The 11,682-nt window shown below is 37.1% G+C and overlaps 1 non-coding gene across 1 annotated transcript; it reads left to right on the plus strand.

The window, feature by feature from the left end:
• The first annotated feature begins 11,371 nt into the window (after positions 1-11,371).
• Positions 11,372-11,444, plus strand: TRNAK-UUU (transfer RNA lysine (anticodon UUU)). The gene has a single exon. It is a non-coding gene; the product is annotated as a tRNA-Lys (tRNA).
• Positions 11,445-11,682: the final 238 nt, after the last annotated feature.

An 11,682-nucleotide genomic window follows, 5' to 3' on the forward strand; every position in this document is an offset into this window, starting at 1 on the left:
AACAAATCATATATTTAATCATAGATGTGGATTGTTTTACCAAGTGGATAGAAGCATAGGCGCTGGTGAACATTACAATGGAAAATGTCCTGATGATTTTTAGAAAAACATAATATCCAGGTTTGGGGTTTCCCAAGCCATTGTAATGGATAATGGAACACATTTCATAGATAAAATTTTGAAGAGCCTGTTGGATGAGTTGAATATCAAACAACACTTTGTATTAGTGGAACACCTTTGAAAGAACGACCAAGCTAAAGTATTCAAACAGGTGTTAATCAGAGGCTTGAAACAAAGACTAGAGGAAGCCGAAGGCAACCGGGCCAATGAACTACTACATGTATTATGGTCCAACCACACTACACCCCAACTAACTGCATGAGAAACCCATTTTTGGCTCACGTACAGTGTAGAAGCAGTCATTCTAGTGGAAATTGAGGACCTGAGCTAGAGGACAGCTAACCCTTTAATAAAAGAAAGTAATGGCAGTGACATCCGGAAAGAGATTGACCTTTTATAAGAGAAGAGGGTGATGTCTGCCTTCACTAGTTCCTTTGTCAAGTAAACCACTACCTCAATGTATAATTGTCGCACTCACCCAAGAGAGTTCCATATATGGGACTTGGTGTTATGGAGGGCCGACATAGGAGGAAACAACACTCGGGGTGGCAAGCTGGCAACAAACTGGGAAGGACCCTATTGGGTGCGTACCAATGCTAGAAAGGGAGCATACATATTATAATCCCTCAAAGGAGAACAAGTACCAAGGAATTAGAATGTTGCTAAGTTAAAGAGGCATTACAATTGAATGATTTACTTGTCAGTTTACTCCATTTTTCAATGTAATAAATTGACTACATTATAAATGTAAACACGCATTTATCATTCTTCCTTTGTTGCACGTTTGTTATATCTATCTATCTTTTAGGATGATAAAGGTGGGGGAATATAAAGATTACAATTATTTTTACGTAGATGGCGCACCCCCCCCCCCCCTTCAGATTTAGTCAATCCAACGATGTTAGTGTTGGTGTAAGCCCTAGAGGCCAATACTTTTTGGTACTTGTGTCGAATTATTTATTAATAATAAAAGGCATTTTCTTTATTATGGTTGATTAATAAAGTCCCTGGAATAGATAGTCCGTTTAATGTATTAAGTGTGACTTAATCATGAGAACACATTAAACATAAGGACACTATTCTTAAAGTATCCGTAGTCGAGCTTTAGTGTGAAGTGGGATAACATTAAAGCATTAAGACCATTATGTTTGTAGACTGATGATCACATCTCATGGATCATGGATAAAGAGTTATCAAGTCTTAAACATAGGTATGAATATTAGGAGTAATATTTATACCGGATTGACCCGCTATGAGAATACTATATAGAAAGTTATGCAAAGTGTCATAAGTTATTCTCATGGTGATAATGGTGTATACCACTCTTCGACCTGAAACCACTATGGACCCTAGATGTAAAGTCGAGTGCTTTATTGCTGATCCAACGTTGTCTGTAACTGGATAACCATAAAGACGGTTGATGGGTACTCCACGAAGCATGCTAAGGGACATGAGTGACCTAGATGGAATTTGCCCATCCTGCTGTCGCATTACGCGAAAAACCGGCGGTAAAAAGAAACAACAGAGCCGCCACCGTGCGTTATTTATCCCAAAAGAGGGAAAGGAAACGCTCGAAGTAAACCTGGAAAAGACATGGTCTCACGACCAGAGAAAGATGGGATCGGGAGTCGGTTATGCAAAGGGAAGGTATTAGCACCCCTACGCATCCGTCGTACTCGACGGGATCCACGCAAAAAAGAAAGGATAAGGTTGCTAAAAACTGATCAAACACCGCACAAGGCTGGAAGGAAACACCGAAAGACAAAAGAAACAGGACTCGGCAGGATATCGCATCCTGGGCCTACGTAGTCTGTCAGACACAAACATCAGAGTCGACGTAGTTCAGGACAGGGGAAACGTGCTCGCTAGGATGTCGCATCCTATGCATACGTATCTTCTCTGTCCGGAGAAGAATCAGAGCACTCGTCGCTCGGCTAACACACGCCAAACAAAACCCACACAGGAAACCGACTGCCAATCGCTGGACTTACGTCAGACTCCACACAAACAGGCAAACATGGAAACCGAATGCCAATCGCTAGACTTACATCAGACTCCGAACCAACAAACACACACAGGAAACCGACTGCCAATCGCTGGACTTACGTCAGACTCCAAACACATACAAAGGGGGTTGAAAAAGAAAAAGGGTGCCCGGAGAGATCATCTCATCTCCTGCCTACGTACCTCATCTGGTATGAGGATCAGGGCGACGTAGTTCCCCTACACAGGGAAAGAACTCCTAACCTAACCAGAGATTGGGAAATGACAAACTAGAAGGGAGCCTGACTCGAGCCTAATAGTTATCATGTAAATCCACAATGGTCCTAGGTTGAGGTTTCTATCTAACTTGCACAGGGAGCAAGCTATCCTAGACAGCACAGTCGAACAACACAAGCACAATAGACAATCACACACACTATATGCAATCAATTGGGCTCATACAAGGTTAGGCAGCAAAAGCCAGCCAACTGGAATGGGGTGTGGTTAGCTCTTAACCCTAACATTGAGAGTTAGGGTGAAGCAGATGAAATGGGAAGTGAGGGTAAGACCTCACAGCTCTTATCCCTGGCCTGGGAGAGCTTGACTCAAAATAGAATGTGTGGGAGTTCAGAATGTAGGAACTCTTCTCCACAAGTGACTGACACAACATGATCTTGGGTTATTATCCACAATGCATCAACACAAGGTGTGTGAGCAAAGTGAATGACACACTGAGTAGCAGGAGATGGATTACACATCTCTTTTATCTACTAATTACCTCTTAAGAGGTCTTTACCTGCTTGGCACAAAAATAAACATTCACAAGCATTGCCTCTTAAGGAGGGCTTCAGACAGGTGCCTGCCCACATAACAGGACAGGTCTTCCAGACTACATGAAGTCAGAGAAATTATACCTCAGTGGTTAAGCAACCAAGAAAAGCAAAAGCAAGTTCAAAAGAACTCAGAGCAACTTAAGCACCTGTGAAAAATCTAAACCAATCAGTTCAACTGTACAGACAAACAATCAACAGGCAAATACAAACAGACAAAGCATCAGGCAATAATGTGCAAGCCACAAGTCAAACTCAAATGAATTGACCTCAACCTACAAAACAACACAATGTTAGCCAACATCAACCAATTAATCAACTCAAATGAATGAGCCACTCCAATCATGGCAATGTACCTTTGAACCTGAAATCCACAATCTAAACAGTGAGTCCAAACCACTAGGTCAAAGCCTAGGGTCAAAAGTAGGTCAAACATTCAAAACAGAACTTGAAATTTAACATGAATCAACTTCAATCACATCTTGAAACATTCCAAAAGGTCTCATATCAATATCATTAACCAAAAGCATTTCATGATCAAATGAAGTTCAAGGCAATTTTAAAGCTCAAATGTGATCAACCAGAATGAAAAATCTCAATTAAATCAGAAATGATTCAAATAATTCCAAGAAAATTCATGATCAATCAAGACATTCATAACATGCATCACACAAAAAATCAGAAGCGTTGGACATCATTTGGCATGGCAAACTCATCATATAAGTTGAACAAGCAAAGGTGTGACACAAATTGTCACACCAACTTAGCACAAGCATAAAACAGAGATGACAATTGATAAAAATACCAAATCAACACCAAAATGTCAAGCAATGTGTCTAGTTTCATCATGCAAAATTTCACATTCATTGGACCAAAGACCAGCATTTCACAAAGGTATAAGCATGGCAAGGTCAAATAAGCATACATGTTCAAACATTCTAGCACAAAAATTTATCCAGCCAAGCACAACTTGTAAAATCATGATGATAAAAAACTAGAGAAACCAAGGATCACAATGCAAAAAACCTGGTAATTTTTGGATTAATTTTCAATTTGATATGATTTTTTAAAGATTGGAAACAAAATGAAATAAAATGTGACATTTAAATGAATTAAAATGAAATATTTAATTTGAATTTGAAATAGTGGCGCCAGGCTGCAAAACGCAGCGTTTCATTTAAACGCTGGCAGGTCAACATGCATGGTCAACAAAATGGACCAATGAGAACGCAGCATGGCCATTTGAATCAACCAATCACAAGCGTGCCCTAGCAAACACATAGGCAACGCTTTTTCGTGGCAAATGAGATCAGAAACCGTGGCCTTAGGTGAAACTTCATCTTCTTCCTCGTGAAGAAGATGAACAGTGACTGTTCATCAATGTCAAGAACAAATATTCCAGAATTCCAAATTAAGCACATCAACATGTAGGTATTTCATCCTAAATCATGAATCCAGGCGTGGCTAAGCTTAAATCAACACACATAAAGAGAATCGAGCAATGGAAGCATCATGCATAAAACTTTAAATCAACCTAACTCATTCAATTTTGCACCAAAATTCATGGTTCAAAGCTCAGGATAATCAGCATAACAAGATCTACAACATCATAATAATAATTTTGAGAAATAAAGAGATCGAGTCATGACCTCTTGAAGAGCAAATCTGGAATTGGATGGGTTCAAGGCTTGTGATAACTTCAATATTCCTCTATGATGCTTGTATAAGTGATTGGAGAAGAAAATGGAGCTTAATTGTGCACGAATCCACCAAAATTCTGAATCACCATGGATGCTTCACTCTTCAAGAATGCTTCAATGTGGATCTGTTTTCTTCAATTCCACGTGCAAATCTTCTTAATAATACCTCAGGAACAAGAATCAAGCAAGAGAAATGGCTTGGATGTGAAGAATTTGCAAGAAAATTTTGAGAGAAAATTTGATGATTTTAGATCTAGATCTGAAAAATGAGTTGTTCCCCCTGAAAAACAGTTAGGGTTTATGCTTATATAGGTCATGCTAATCACTCTTTAATCATGTTTAAGCCAATTGGTAAGTGAGTTTAGCAAAAATGAGGTGTATGTGCAAATTGACTTTTTCACCTTATGCATGGAGTGCATGCATGAATAGTGCACGAAATTCCTTTTAATTCCACTTAAAATCTGATTTTGGAGCCAATGGCAATGGTAAAATGTTTAAACAATGCACCAAATTTGAATTTTAAGTTTTCCCTCCAAAAAGCCAATGAATTATCAAATGCTCATATGAATATAATTTGTGCAATGCAATGCATGGTTTGGAAACTAGAGGTCAAAAGGAGAAGAATGCAAAAAGAGCCATCCATTTTGGAGTTTTGGTTGAGAAGTTATGCCCATTTGAAGTTCCATGCATATTTTGCCATGTTTTGATCATATCTCCTTAACCACATATGAGAAATTGATGATCTTGGACTTTTTGGAAATGGGAGAGAGATATCAACAACTTTCATGTTCAACAAAATTTCATTTGAAGCTTTCTTGATGATGTAATTTGAAGTTGAAGTTAGGCTAAAACCTTTCCATTTTTGGCAAGTTTGAATTATAGGTCGCTTTCTATTTTTGGAAAGTTTTGACCTGACTTTAAATTCTTCAATGTTGACGTTTGAAATGTCAAATGAGACTTGTTTGAACATGAATGAAGTATTTCTAATCACTTCCCACCTCCAAATCCACAATTGACTTGGCAGTTGACTTTTGTGGACCTCAAATGATTTGCACATGGACTGATGAGCCTTGAGCCTTCAATACTTGGCCATATCACTTCAAAATGATCCTTGGGTCACATGAACTCATTGTACCAACCCTAGGGCTTTGATCTCATGGAGAATGCTCTTGTTGCCTTGCACAGTTGAATCTCCTAACCAGTCTAACTGATGACATGTAATGGACTATGCAATGACAATGCAATGTTAATGACCTAAAATGAAAATGTATATACAAATGGGGGGTGCAAATTTGAGGTGCTACACCTGCATAACAGGATAAATGTCTATGGGCCCAATATTGAACTGGACAAGGATGACACGGTCTATGCCTTGTGTTCAATATAGACATAAGGGCAAAAGGGTAATTATACACATAAGTATTATCACAGAAGGAATTGTCAGATCACATGACATTTTCCTGTCTTGGGTAGCAGTGATGTGTTGCTAGATACCGCTCACTGTTTATTATGTTAAATGCGTGATTTAATATAATTGCCAACGTCACGAAAACCTACAGGGTCACACACAAAGGAGGGATTGATGAGAGATAGAGTAACTAAGGAATACCGTAAGGTACGGTGCCCTTAAGTGAATTATAGAACATCGTAAGGTACGGTGTACTTGAGTAGAATACGAAATATGGTAAGGTACCATGGGCTTAAGTGATTTTGGGCATATTATAAGATATGGGCCAAAATACACTTAAATGGGCTTTTAGCTTGAAGCCCACACAAGTGGTTCTATAAATAGAACCCTTGTGCAGAAGCATTCATTGCGGTTGCATTATTTTCGTTTTCTCTCTCTCTCTCTCTCTCTCTCTCTCTCTCTCTCACTCAAAGCCTTCATTCGTACCAGCTAGCACTGAGATTGAAGGAATCCGTTCATGTGGACTGAGTAGAGACGTTGTCATCGTTCAATGTTCGTGATCGCTCCGTGGATCTGCACCAAAGGTTTCAATCGTCACAAGAGGTAAATATTCTATCACTGATCATGACCATTCGTAAGGATCTCTAAAGGAGAAAATTTTAATTTCCGCTGTGTTTTGGACCGCAATTCTCCTTCAGTTAGGTGGTGGATCCTGGAGACGTCCACCTCGATATGAGTCATACCTCTGGGAAGACACGTGGATCATATCCTTGGATGGGGAACATTCCTCTGTGACACGGAGCACACTAAAAAGTTATGACCACGTATCGTCGGTTTCGAGCCCTGCCTTGGGAAACACATCCAAGCACATGTTAAAATAGGGAATGCTAAATACAACACACACAAAAACACTAAAACAACAAATGCTAAATACACCATAGAAACTTTAAAATAATGAACGTAAAATACAATGAGAAAACACAACAAATAAACATTGGAGTAAATATCATTTAATTTTTAAATAGTAAATTACAACAAATAGCATATTACAGAAAGTTATGATCAAACAAATTTGAAGGAGTCTAGGAAATCCCATAGGTCAAGAACAAGGGACTCAAGCTGGGCCAAGATGTTATAGAAGGTGGCCTCTTTCCGAACATCGTCAGAGATATTCAGTAGCTAGTTGTTCATGGTGGTGTGCTCCTCTTGATGAGCCTTCAGCTCTTTAGAGTGGGCGACCCCTTCTCCTTAAGCTCCGCCTTGACATTCAGGGCACTAGTAGGCAAAGTCTCCATTGCCAGTTCTATCTTATGAGAACCATATTTCTCCTCTTTTAGCAGCCTTAAAGTTCAGCTATGTGACCGACCAAAGCCATGGGAGATTTGTACTATTTCACCTCCTTCAGAAATGAGGACACTTGATCTAGACCACCGTGCAACCTGGAGAAATACCTTTCAAAGTTGGCTACTTTCTCTTGAGTAAGATTATATTTAGACTTCGAACCCTCGCTCCTTGGGATGAAGCACCGTGGACAAGAAGTTCTTTGTGGCCAACCACTAGGTGGGACAATAGCAAGGTCACACACAACATTTGGTATGCTGACTCTACCAAAAATCAAGATATATCGGTCTTGGGAAGTTGGCAGACGTAAGCATAATCCTCGGAGGACACACAATCTTTCATCTCCATTATGGTCTGAGGCAATTGATCGACCAACACAAGGGGAAATGTAAGAGAAGTGTTCTTCAAATGGATAGCATGAGTAGACCTAAGCTGCTTCGACTTTTTTTACAGGATACTCATGGGTTACCGCCTTACTCGAGTCCTTCTTAGCTCCAACCAGAGCATGCCGATCATGGTTATTCTTGCTCCGACCCTCTGAAGGTGTTGGAGGAAATAAAGTGGCCCTGGAATATTTCAATGACACGACGCGGGCAGTCGAGGAATCCTTCCTTTTAAGGGCATCTAAAAAGAAGAAGAAAATCATCAGGTAAGAGGCATTACAAGATCGCATGCTAAAAATAAAATAGGAGTAGAGCAAATACCGAATATTTTCTTCCTCTCCTCATCAAAAGTATCCTTAGAGATGCCCTAATATTGTATATCGACATCATAGAAGGAAAGAAATGTCACTTTCATGGCCTTTTCTCCATCGGAATAGGATTTGTACAAAACATAATATTGTTTAGCATTCTTTGAGAAATGGTATGGAGACCAAAATATTTTCCTTTGATCGACACATAGGGACAACTCTGAGAGTGGCCAATAAATAATCTTTTTTGAAATTGTTCCAGCTCTCTGTATAAAAATGGAAGATTTTATTTTTGGCACGACGAAGAGAAACAAACCCATAACTGCCGCCCCTCTCTGAGATAGGGTTAACCTCAAAGAGATGGAATAAGAGGTTTGTGATGGCTGAACTCATATCTCCCTTATAGTCATACCATTATTGGAAAACCCTCATAAAGCTCCAAGCACACCGGTGAAACTATGAAGGTGGGATGCAAAGATGGTCCAATACGTCTTTTTCAAATGTAATATACGGGAGTCGGACGCCCAACTTTTGGAAAATGAAGTTGTGGAAGGGAATATAACACCCTTTGAACACACTAAACACCCACTTGTCACTAGTGATTACATAAATTTCCCAATCAAAGGGATATCCTACCGCGAAGGAGGCAACCACCACCTTAGCCTCTTGAGTGTAAAAGGAGGGTGTTTTCAAATATTATGGGTCTACCCAGGAGTAATCTTCCATGTTCACCGCCGCCATCGGATCTTCTGAGCGATCAAATATTATGTCTTCAATACAAAAAAAAGATAGATTAGAAACGATAGGTCTCCATTGGGGAGATCGAAAGCATCGATCAATAGGGATCATGTATAAAACAACAACAATGACGTACCTATAAAAAGAAAAGAGGGAGAAATTGAAGGTCTAAAGGCTAAACCAATATATTGGATGGCCAAGATCATAAAGAAGAGGTAAGTGGAGAACAACAGGAAGGAAAAAAGAAACTTTGGGGGGAAAATCCACCTTCTACAAAGAAGTCAGTCGAAAATAAGAGGTCCAGATCAAATACAAAGGAAAGATCTAAGCAAAGCTAGTTCACCATCCCATCAAGCAGAGCGAAGAACCAAAAAGGCTTGAGCATCCTAAGTAGGGGAAATCATTCCTTGGCCTGCCTACATAGGGTGATATGTTGGGATCAGAGAGTAAAACACTTCAGTGACAATAGATCATGCACTTGTCCCCCACTACTTTTTCAACTGACTTCAAGCGTTTTGCTTCTAATTCAAATCAGACAACATTACTAAAGGTTGGTCTCAGCTGCTAAAGGTTTCCTCGGATCCTTAAGTGTCCGGTAAGCCTTAGGGGAAACTGTTATGGGATGGCCAAAGGTCCAATTAGTTAAGGCTCATTTCAACTCAAATCCACTCCACTAGATCCAATGTACAAAAGTGATTTTACACGGAATGCAAAGTATATTTTTTCTGATCTCCATTTTTTATTGCATCAATCTTGAATTTTTAATTAATTTATGCATTGTAGTGTTAATCTTGCAAGTCCACCATGCACCGTTGTGTTAGAAACTAACACCTTTAATTTAGGATTCTTCATAACCTATGTCAATTATTTCTTATTCCAGCACGAAACAAGTACGAGCTGAGGAGAAAAACCAACAGAAAAGACGGGAGAACAGAAAGTAGGTAGTTTGTTCTTTTTTGCTCATGATCTAAGAAATGAAAACTAGATTACTATTTGTAGGGTTTTAAAGTATTGTACTAAAGTTCATAATATAGTCCTGGATATTTTAATGAACGCTAAGAATGTGATACAGTAGAAGAGATTTAGTAGGAAATGAAGTACTTCACATTGATACATTCGAGGATGTATTTTGTTTAGAATTTATTAGTATTATATATTTTTGTTTAGAATTTATTAGTATTATATATTTTTACACTATATTATCTATTATGTATTTGAATTATAATATTATTATTTTTGTTATAATATTACTTTTATTTCATATAATAGTTATTGTTTATTTTTGTGCAATTTAAAGGATCAAATACCAATAAAAAATGAATTTTGTTATAAAAATATTTAAATTTTAGAATATAAACCTGTGATGAGATGTGTCATTTTAATTTGATTTCTATAATCTATATTCACATTGATGAGTGTTTTGTATATTTTAGATTCTATAATACCAAATCCATTGATTTCTATTGTCTGAACTAAATTTTATTGACACTTTATGTTAACTAAAATGCAAAGGAATTTGTATAAAATGACGTGTTAATTCATTTTCAATTCAAATCAAAAAATGGATGAATTCCATTTAGCCATACTCAATTCGAATGAACTCTAACTTAATTAGAGTTTATTACAAAAATAGAGGACACCTCATCGTTTGATTATGATCTATAATTGTGTTATACTGTATGATCTAAAGAATCAAATCGATCAAATGATTTGTTATCTCAACCACGACATTGGAAAGACTGTGGATAATATTAAGTATCATCGTTGTCAGTCAACGATAATGTGCGTGTTCATTTCATCAACATGCAAACTTTAAAATAACGATGATGTGATAATTATGTTTTTGATAAATATTACCTTAGAATAAATTTTTTCTTGTTATCTTTTCAAAATTGATTGATCCAATAGATATGTTGAAATAAGTTTATGTTAAGTTGATGTTAATTCATCTTGTTTGTGTTTAATTGATGTATTATTGGCATTGTTAAATTATTATCCTGGTAAATTTATTTTAATTTAATAAATTGTTTGTGTTTTGGAGATTACTTTATATTCTTCATATTCTTCATGTTTCAAATTCTATAAGCGGAATGTTTAAAATTATGTAGTTGAATTCTAGAATTCAAAATATATTTTGATTTTCAAAAGACAAAATTAAAAATGATAAGAAAAAAAATTCTCTACATATATTACCTTCACATTTGACATGAGCTACAATACCATGAAACAAAGGTTAAAAGGGCCTTAACTAGTAAATCCAAAAGTAACCATGTGTACTTGGCATTAAATTAAACGAATCCAATTCAAAAATAATTGGTAAGCTCAAATTTTTAGCAAGCTTTCACATCTTATAATAACATTCAAACTCAAATAACATTTGACATTATTTAAAAGTGGTGTGAAAATACAAATATTTTAGGATCTCAATATTTATTTATTATAAAATACAGATGGTAAACTTATATATTTTATTAGATAGATTCCAACCATAAAAAAATATGTATAACTAAGACAATTATCTTAACAGATAAGTAATACATATGATACATACTCTCAACAAGCCGTCTTAGCTCAGCTGGTAGAGCGCGTGGCTTTTAACCACGTGGTCGTGGGTTCGATTCCCACAGACGGCGGTTTTCAATATTTTTTTCATTTTATTCCACCCAATCAATTTAACTGTGTTCCACTTATACATTTTTTGAGTAAAACATAATGTCGTTGAATTTAAAAGCAAGGGGAGGATGTATGTGTTTCTTTTTCTTCTTTTTTATCTTACAATTATATTTGTTTTTTATTTTATATTATGGTAAAAATAGACTTTTAATTGTATATAGTTTTTTTCATAATGGATAAAAGGAGGTCATATACAAT

Source organism: Lathyrus oleraceus, chromosome 7, assembly GCF_024323335.1.
Source record: "Lathyrus oleraceus cultivar Zhongwan6 chromosome 7, CAAS_Psat_ZW6_1.0, whole genome shotgun sequence".
Taxonomy (NCBI): domain Eukaryota; kingdom Viridiplantae; phylum Streptophyta; class Magnoliopsida; order Fabales; family Fabaceae; genus Lathyrus; species Lathyrus oleraceus.